We start from the raw sequence: 10286 nt of genomic DNA on the forward strand, positions 1-10286 counted from the left end.
TAACACCTGAGACGTGGGGGTTAGAAATTAATTTAGGTGAGGAATTAATTGAGTTAGGGCATGAATGGGAGCTCACAGTGCTGTCCCTGCCACCATCCCACTGCCCGGGCTGGATGAATCCCTTCCTGCCTCCATCACCAAAGCTGAGCTCCAGCTGGGAGCGCTGCCATCAAAGGCAGAGCAGCGCCGGCTGCACTTGAAAGGCAAAATCGCTGGGAAAACACCAACCCCCCTTCCCGGGAACACCCCGACACCATCCAGCCGCAGCGCTGGAGCTTCAAACAGAGCCACCACCGCCCCTGGCTGGCTCCCGTTCCATGCGGAGCCCTTCCCGGGGCTTTCCCGGCCCCACAGAGCTCCCTTTGTGCCGGGAGGGCAATGGGATCAGCCCGGAGCCCACGGCAGCCGCTCTGGGATCCCTTAAAGCCCGGGCTCAGCCCTGCACCCGCTGCTCCCCGGCTCCGGGTTCCATGGCTGGGAGGTGCCGGGGGAGCTGGGAATGTCAGCTCTGAGGTCCCCCAGCCCCCGCAGGTTTTGCCCCGCAGCATTTCCCTACTGCTGCTTTCCCATCCCTCTCCCGAACGCCCCAAACTCCTGGGAAAACCCCGTTTCCTGCGCTTCCCTGATCCATCTGTATTCCAGAGGGAGCTGCTGAGCCCCAGCCCCTGCACCCTTCACCTGCCCAGTGCCCGAAGCTCCCTGGCGTGGGATCCTCATGGAATGGTTTGGGTTGGAAGGACCTTAAAGCCCGTCCCATTCCCGAGGGTGGGGACACCTCCCACTATCCCAGGCTGCTCCAAGCCCCATCCAAGCTGGCCTTAGACAATTCCAGAGGCATCCACAGCTTCTCTGGGCACCACGTGCCAGGGCCTCAGCGCCTGCTGCATCCCTGATCCTTTTTATATCATCCCACATCATTAGCTCCATGGATAAGGAATGCGGTGGAGTTGGATTTGGGGATTTGGGGTTCATTCCCTGTTTTTCCCTTGTTTTCCAGAGAAGTCAGGACAAGGCATGGCTGGATCTCCTCACCATCCTCCCTCACGAGCTGCTGGCAGAGTCCCTTCCGTGAGATACATCCACATGGGGGGTTTTGGGAAGGGAAGTTCCACCTGGGATGTGGCTCCAAGATGTGTGGATCAGGAAGTGACTGAGGAATGGCCCCTTTGGGATCACAGGAACAGACTCCAAAGCAAATCCCTCTCCAAAGCTTGACATGAAAAGCGGCACTTTGGGGGCCTGGTGTTCAAAGCTGTTTTTTCCCCAGGATCCTGGCCAGGAATGAGAGGAATTCCACGTGGGTGGCAGGGATGTGGTGGGACTGGGAGCCAAATGTCTGGGAAGAGGCCTCTCTCTCTGAGCATCCTTATTCCAAAGGGTTCCAGAGTCACTTGGTACTGGGGGATAAATCCAGGCAGAGCCAGGAGCCATCCCTGCCATCCCAAAGGGATAAATCCAGGATTTACCCTACAGCCAGGAGGCATCCCTGCCATCCCAGTGGGATAAATCCAGGTTTTACCCAAAGGCCAGGAGCCATCCCTGCCATCCCAGTGGGATAAATCCAGGTTTTACCCTACAGCCAGGAGCCATCCCTGCCATCCCAGAGGGATAAATCCAGGTTTTACCCAAAGGCCAGGAGCCATCCCTGCCATCCCAGTGGGATAAATCCAGGTTTTACCCTACAGCCAGGAGCCATCCCTGCCATCCCAGAGGGATAAATCCAGGTTTTACCCAAAGGCCAGGAGCCATCCCTGCCATCCCAGTGGGATAAATCCAGGTTTTACCCAAAGGCCAGGAGCCATCCCTGCCATCCCAGAGGGATAAATCCAGGTTTTACCCAAAGGCCAGGAGCCATCCCTGCCATCCCAGTGGGATAAATCCAGGCTCCCCAGCAGAGCCAGGAGCTGCCGTCCCTGGGGCATTCCCAGGGCCATTCCTGCAGGTCACTTTTGAAGAGAAATCAGGATCAGGCGGGGATCTCTTGGTCCCCCTTGTTTTCCAAGCATCTCCTGTTTGGGAAACATCAGGAAAGGTCCCAATTCCACAGCAGCGCCCTGAGCATCCCCTGCCAAAAGCAGGAAATCCCAGCCATGTGGAAAAGGCTCAAAAGCTTTTTGTTGGGTTGCTGGTAGGAGTCTTGTTCCCCATCCCCCCCCAAAAAAAAAGAAAAAAAGAAAATCAAGGAACAGCTTCCTTTTATTTTCCAGAACTGCCCCAGATGTTGTGGTTTGGGAATTTTTTTTTCTTGTGGAAATGCCTGGTCTGTGTCATGGTTGTTGGAACCTGCTCAGCTCACCCAGAGTGAGGCTCCAAAACTGTTCAGAGAGATCGGGAAGGGAAGGGAAGGGAAGGGAAGGGGCACCTTCTGCTATCCCAGGTTGCTCCTGTCTATTCACCTGGAGAGGAGAAGGCTCCAGGGAGAGCTCAGAGCCCTTGCAGGGCCTGAAGGGGCTCCAGGAGAGCTGCAGAGGGACTGGGGACAAGGCCTGCAGGGCCAGCACACAGGGAATGGCTCCCAGTGCCAGAGGGCAGGGCTGGATGGGATCTTGGCAATGAGGAATTGTTCCCTGGCAGGGTGGGCAGGGGCTGGGCTGGAATTGCCAGAGCAGCTGGGGCTGCCCCTGCATCCCTGGCAGTGCCCGAGGCCAGGCTGGACACTGGGGCTGGGAGCTCCTGGGACAGGGGGAGGTGTCCCTGCCATGGCAGGGGTGGGATTTAAGGTCCTTTCCGACCCAAACCATTCTGGAATTCCATGACCGTATAGGAGAACTGGACACAGCATGGGGAAGAATTTAGGGATCTTTAAGGATCTGAATAAGGTTTTTTTCAGAGCAGAAGTGGAAGGTGGGATGGGAAGATTGTGATCCAAAATCCTTTTTGGGTGGAGCAGGAGAACAAGGAGCACACTCTGGACATCCCACAGCAATCAAGATCGGGGCTTTTGCTCCCTACCCAAAGCACCCTCCAAGTGCTCCTATGGAGATGTGGAGACCTCAGAACATCAGGTTTGGGACATCCCTCCCCAGAGCACAACTTCTGAGGTGACATCCGCCCTTCTGCCAGGGAACAGGGAAGGAGGAGAGGGAATAGCCTCAGGCTGGGCCAGGGCAGGCTCAGGGTGGATATTTGGGAAGAATTCCCTCGTGGAAAGGGCTGTCCAGGCAGGACAGTAGTGCATCCCCGTGCCTGGAGGGATTTAGAAGCCCTGTGGGTGTGGCACCTGGGGACATGGTCGGTGCTGGCCTTGGCAGGGTTCAATGTTGGTCTCCCTGATCTTTTCCAAGCTGAAGGATTCTCTGATTCCAAGACACGCTGGAAAGGAATCCCTGAAAACCAGCTCGTTTTTGAGCTTTTTCACAGATCTTGGCTGCTCTTGCCTTGTTTTGGATTCCAAGGGTTGGGCCAGAGCCCTGGGAGTTCCCTGGGGACAGTAATGTGGGTTCAGCCTGAAAGCTGAGCCCCACTGGGCACAGGACCTGGGGTTCCCGGCAGGAATTGACTCCAGACCACCCCGCCAAGAGGAAACCTCGGCTCCAGCTCAGGGAGCAGCAGAAGGAATCATTCCCGTCCCCATCTGCATCCCCAGCTGATGTCAGGAGGGAAAATATTGGATTAGGGGGATTTGAGAGAAATCCCTGTCTGGGCCTCAGTTTCCCAAAGAAAGAAGCTCAGCCCAAAAGCCTAAAACTCACAAAAACTCCTGGTTTCAGCAGGATTTTAGGATTTTGCTCAAAAAACTCCCTCTCTGCCCCAAATTCCTTCTGTTCCCCTCTTCCAGCTGCTCCTCGTGGCCGCTGCAGGTCCCTCGCAGCCCCTCCTGTGAGCCAGGTGTGGCGATTTGTCACCGCCCCGGCGGCTGGGAGCCCTGTCATTATCCAATTACCCTGAAATCGCTTTGAGCCGCGGCCAAACCAAGGGAAAATGCAAATCAAGGTGTTAATTCCCGGCGTCTAAAAATAGCCAGCAGAGCCGGGAATGTTTGCAGGAGACACAGGTGAGGGAATAAAGGGAGAAAAAAACCCACATTTCAAACAGGTTCAGTAATTCAAATCCGAGCTGATTGCCTCTGGGATTCCTGCAGGATGCTCCAGACAGGGCAGGGGGGAGTATCCGGATTACTTCTCCTGCTGCCCCTCAAATTCCCTGTCCTGGTGGAGGATCCTGCCCATTCCCAGGGCATTCCATGGGAATCCATGGGGGGTTTTAAAGGGATCAGATCCCCCATTTATGGACCTTGAGCTGCAAAGATGCACCATTCCTGGCAAAATCCCTCCTGCCCTGTGTGAGGATATCCCAGGGATTGTTTAATGCCAGGATGGGCAGCTGGAGGGAACATTTCCACACAGAGACCTCATCTGACATTCCCAAAATGAGCTCCTGCCCTGTTTAAAGGTTCTGGGAGGGGATGGGATCCATCTGGATCCAGAGGGGTCCAACAGGTGTCTCAAGCACTTCCAAACTTCTCCAGGGGTGCTGTGTGAAGGGAATGCTGAGGATTTCTGGGGTGGGATGCAAGGATCACCCAGCAGTTCCTGCTGCCAGCTGAGTTTGGATCAGACCTGGAGAGATCCCCAGGCTGTGAGAGAAAGGGGGTGTCCCCTACCTCTGTCATGAGGCTTTCCCAAAAATTCCAGGAATCACAGAATCCTGGAATGGTTTGGACTGGAAGGGACCTTAAATCCCATCCAGTGCCACCCCTGCCACGGCAGGGACACCTCCCCCTGTCCCAGGTGCTCCCAGCCCCAGTGTCCAGCCTGGCCTTGGGCACTGCCAGGGATGCAGGGGCAGCCCCAGCTGCTCTGGCAATTCCAGCCCAGCCCCTGCCCACCCTGCCAGGGAACAATTCCTCATTGCCAAGATCCCACCCAGCCCTGCCCTCTGGCACTGGGAGCCATTCCCTGTGTGCTGGCCCTGCAGGCCTTGTCCCCAGTCCCTCTGCAGCTCTCCTGGAGCCCCTTCAGGCCCTGCAAGGGCTCTGAGCTCTCCCTGGAGCCTTCTCCTCTCCACGGGAGCACCCCCAGCTCTCCAGGCTGGCTCCAGAATCATGGAATGGTTTGGGTTGGGAGGTGCCCTAAAGTCCCCTCAGTCCTTCCACCATCCCAGGTGCTCCCAGCCCCAGTGTCCAGCCTGGCCTTGGACACTCCCAAGGATCCAGGGGCAGCCACAGCTGCTCTGGCAATTCCAGCCCAGTCAGAATTCCTTCCCAGTATCCATTCCTGCTCCCAGTTTAAAGCCTCCCTGTGACTCAGTGGGCCGAATCCAGGGAGAAATCCCATGGCAGTGCCAGGAGCCCCCATCCATGGTGGGAGCAGCACTCACATTTCCCTCTGGAATTCATTGCTAGGGAAGAAATGGGGTGGGAGCTTTATCAGGAGCAGCTGTTCCCATTCCTCCTCCAGCGACTCCGTGGGGATGGGAGAGGGTTACAAAAAATGAGGGAGGCAGGATCTGCTTGGAAGGTTTGGATTTGATCTGAGTGGGAATTCTGCGATGGGTTTTGTCTTTATTAGAATTATAATGATCAGTGTTTTGTTCCAGGCAGCAGCTCAGGCTCCCCATTATTTTTAATTGGCTTCGTTCCTCGTTAGATCGAACACAGATTTGTCAGCGGGCACAATTCCTCATGGAATGCAAATCCAGGCACCAAATGTCCGGGCTCCAGCAGTCCTGGATAAACACGGAGCGTTTCTATAGTGGGAAATATTCCCTTAGGGAATTCTCTGTCCTCGGGGATGTGGGACACGGGCGAGCTGTCCTGTCCCCACGCAGGGATGGATTCAGCCTCGGGGAAAACAATTGGAGGGCAGGAAATAGGTGGGAACTGAAGGGACACAATTCCCAAAGGTGCATTCCCACTGCCGATTGTCCTGGAGCAGGCAGATACCAGGGAAGGTTGGCTCAGCTGCTGGAATGATCACCGGGGCTCAGGAAATGCTGGAATTCCTGGACCACGAATTCTGCTCTTTGCCTCTGATCCTGAACAATGGCCCAAAAATCCTCGGAGCGTCGCCGTGCCCAGATATCCATCGCTCCCCCCGAGCAGGACAAGGAGCTGTATCCGGCCAGTCCCGCTGGGATTTCAGCACTCTTTGTCCTAAAGGGCTTCCTGTCCTTGGAAAGCGGGGGAAAGGGGCCAGGAGCTAAAAAAGGTGGGAAGAAACACGTGGAGAAGGCTCAGGGAGGAGGATTTGTGGAGCCACGGAGGGTGGGAGAAACGGGAAGAGGTGGGAATGAGGATGGGGAGGGGTTGTTTATGTCCAGGAATGCAGAGGGCTCTGGAATGGGATTTGGATTTTCCAGGGAGGCAGGAGGGGAGCCAGCGTGTCCATGGAGTGAGGCAGGAGCAGAGCAGCAGCAGGTCAGGACATGGGATAAATCCTCTTCATTTGGAGTATCCAGAAAAGCTCAGGGAGGATTTGGGACCCACTGAGGACCCTCCACAGCTCAGGGCTGGCACCTGAGGACCTTCCCAGCTGTGTGTCCCCAAGCTGGTCACCTGGCCACTCAGGTGTGGCTGTTCCCTAAAATCCCTGTCAGCCACCAGGGGCTTGGTGCCTTTGGGCCGTTCATTTTCCAGGTGAAATCCCAATCCTGGTGTTATTTTTGTGTTCTTTGCTCACATCACAGAGATTTATAGAGGCTGATCCACAGGGTGCAAAAAATTCCAAATAAACCACATTTGGGGCTGTCCTGGTAAATCCTGGGGTCTGCAACAGCACCGCAGGAGTGGAAAATTCCTGTAAGAGCCGTTGGGGCAGAAAATAAATAAAAAATTGGGGATTGGGATATAATCAGAGGCTGTTTCCAGCCTTCAGCCCAAATTCCAACACCTCGAGCAGGCAGTCGCTCATTTCTGCTCTGCCAAACGCGGCAGCACGGCACAGTGGGGTCATTATTGGGGCTGGGACGGGCTGGAAGCCGGGACTGGGGCCCTTCCCACCGGGAATGCTGAGCTGCTGCTGCAGGCAGGGATTGCTGATGGAACTGCCCCGCTCTAGGAAATGGGCTGAAAAGGGAGGGAATGGGGCTCTGGTGCTGCGGCCATCCAGGAGGGGTTCCTGAGCTGCTCCCAGGAGAGTGGGATGTGTCCCTGCTGGAGGCTGAGGGCTGGGATATCCTGCTGCTGAGCTCCTTGGGGAGTGAAGCGCTTGGTGCAGGGGGTCCTGAGGGAAGCAGGGTCATAAAAACCCATTCCCCAAGCCCAAAGAGAAGGATGTTCCCTGGATTTCGGGCCAGCAGGACTTCACTGGGGCTGGGGGAATATTTCTGGGAGCCTCTTGGGCTTTGGCACTGGGGCTGGGGATGGCTCCAAGGGCAGCATGGGGGCATCCAAACCCTGCCTGCTGCTCCAGGGATGGAGCCAGGGAGGTCTGGCAGGAGCTGGATAAAGACATCCAGGGCGTCCTTAGGGAGGCCAAGAGCAGCCCAAGAGGATTTCTGGGGTGGGATGCAAGGGTCACCCAGCAGTTCCTGCTGCCAGCTGAGTTTGGATCAGACCTGGAGAGATCCCCAGGCTGTGAGAGAAAGGGGTGTCCCCTACCTCTGTCATGAGGCTTTCCCAAAAATTCCAGGAATCACAGAATCCTGGAATGGTTTGGACTGGAAGGGACCTTAAATCCCATCCAGTGCCACCCCTGCCACGGCAGGGACACCTCCCCCTGTCCCAGGCTGCTCCAAGAACTTCCAGGGACACTTGGATCCTTTCCAGGGATGCAGGGGCAGCCCCAGCTGCTCTGGCAATTCCAGCCCAGCCCCTGCCCACCCTGCCAGGGAACAATTCCTCATTGCCAAGATCCCATCCAGCCCTGCCCTCTGGCACTGGGAGCCATTCCCTGTGTGCTGTCCCTGCAGGCCTTGTCCCCAGTCCCTCTGCAGCTCTCCTGGAGCCCCTTCAGGCCCTGCAAGGGCTCTGAGCTCTTCCTGGAGCCTTCTCCTCTCCAGGTGAACATTTCCAGGCTGTGCTGGGATGGCCCAGGGCTGCACTGGGATGGTCCAGGCTGTATTGGGATCATCCATGGCTGTGCTGGAAAGTTCCAGGTTCCTCAGCATCGCTGCAGTTGCCAAAGAAACCATTCATTGACGCCACCGTGATGGGCCCAGGACCAGGCAGAACCTTCTCCCTCCACTGCCAGGGCACGGCAGAGCCCGGAGCAGCCGGCACCAAGAACTCAGGCCAGGTCCTGGGCAGACAATGTTTAAATGACTTTATTTTTTATCTTTTCCTCATTTTATAAATGGGCACAGCACAGAAATAATTAAAAAAAATAGACAGTACCATTACAGTGCTAGATCCATTGGCAAAGATTATTTTTAGAGTCTTTTTTTTTTTTTGTCATTATTTTTAAAGTTTTGGCCATTGAGTAAGAACAAAAACAATTAACAAACATTTTCTTTTCCTTTCCTTTTTGAAACAGACACTATGAAGCCATTTCAGTACTAAACTCTAGGAGAGTTATGTACATACAAAAAAAAAGTTCTGTTTAAGATATGTCTCCTATTAAAAATATTTACATGCATTTTTTTTCCCTCCCGGATTCATTGAAAGCTCCAACATTTGTAGCGTTCCAGATCTTTGTTTTGTTCTCCTATGGGGATTGGAAATCAGCTCCAAAAAAAAGTGAAGTTGGAATTACTTCAATCTTCTGGAAAGGGAGATTTTTTTTTAATTTTATTTTTGGGATGTTTATCAATGGAGTTTTTTTGTCTTTTTTTACAATTATTTTATTTTTAATTTATACAAGAAGGTTTGATGTTTATTTACAGGACGAGCAGTGGGTGATGGTTTATCCTGGAGATGTGGTGGTGAGAGAGAAGGGGAGATTTTAAAAAGTTTTTCTATCAAACTGCAATGGATTCCTGTTTTTCGGGAGTCTGGTTTGATTGTCAGCTGGGCTGGGGTGACATCGGCCAGGGGGGACCCTGAACGGGGGAAATTCCTGCAGGAAAAATCCCTGGAGCCCTGGAGGTCTTGGGAGAAGCACTGGAGTGTGGGGTGTGAAAAAATCAGGGGGTTCACCCAAAAATCAAAATAATGGGAAAAATAAGCATAGAAATAAACAGTTGGGATCTGCAGACCCTCTGAGGCTCCTCTAAGAGAAGGGCGAGCTGCCGGCACAAGGACTGGGGAGGCTCCAGAGCTCACGGGGCTTTGGATCCACCCTGGGATCCCAGCCCAGATCTGCTCCGGCCCTATGGCAGCAAAAGGCTCCTGATCCCAGCCCGGGTGATCCCAAGCCACCGAGACCAGGACTGGGATTGGGATCGGGATCAGGATCGGGACTGGGATCAGGGGGATGTGAAGGGCAGGGAGGGGAGGGAGGAGCAGCAGGAATTGGAGAGGTGGAATCCTGCATCCCTTGGGATGGGGAGTGATGAGGAATCCCACATCCTTTAGGACAGGGAATCCTGCATCCCTCGGAAATGGGGCCAAGGCCCCAATGAATCCCAAATCCCTTGGGGCAGGGAATGAGGGGGAATCCCGAATCGTTTAGGCCAGGGGTTGAGGCTGAATCCCACAGCCCTTGGGACAGGAAATCCCAGATCCCTTGGGAGCAGGGCCAAGGCTGAATCCCGAATTCCTTGGGCAGGGAATGAGGCTGAATCCCACATTCCTTGGGACAGGGGCCAAGGGCTGCAGTGCCCAATGTGGTGCTGGAGGAGAAATCCTCCTCCTTTTCCTCTTTTTCCTCCTCCTTTTCCCCCTCAGGAGCAGAGCCCCCCGGCCCCGTGCCCATCTATACATCTCTACATATACATTAATTACATACACACATTATATACACACACAGACACCCCCAGCCCCAGCCCTGTTCCCAGGGATCCCAGGGAGCTCATTCCCACCCAACCTTCCTGGGCTGAAAGCTCAGAGTTACTTCAGAGCCCGGCAGAAAACCTTGGAGCAAGGAAAAGATCAGGATAAGGGTGGTTATGGGAGAAAAAGGGAATTAAAAAATCCATTCCAGTTCTTGGCCGGTGGGTTTGTTCCTGTGGAAGGAGCTGAGCTGGGGATTCACAGCACAGAGAGCTGGGAATGCTGGAGCTGAGGCAGAGGAACTCCCAGACAGGGATTGTCGGGGAAATGGGGGAGGGAGAGGGGAAATTTGCAGCAACCAGCCCATCCTGGCAGTCACCCAGCCCGGGCCATCCCTGTCCCATCCCCTTCCCTGCTGCTGGATCCCCCCGGCACAGCTCATTATGAAAGAGAAAATCAGAGAGGTTTTTGGAGCAAAGGGACAACTCCATCCCAACACAGGCACCTGGTGCTTTTCATGGAAAGATCCAAGATC

The sequence above is a fragment of the Motacilla alba genome, chromosome 23 (assembly GCF_015832195.1).
Source record: "Motacilla alba alba isolate MOTALB_02 chromosome 23, Motacilla_alba_V1.0_pri, whole genome shotgun sequence".
Lineage (NCBI taxonomy): Eukaryota > Metazoa > Chordata > Aves > Passeriformes > Motacillidae > Motacilla > Motacilla alba.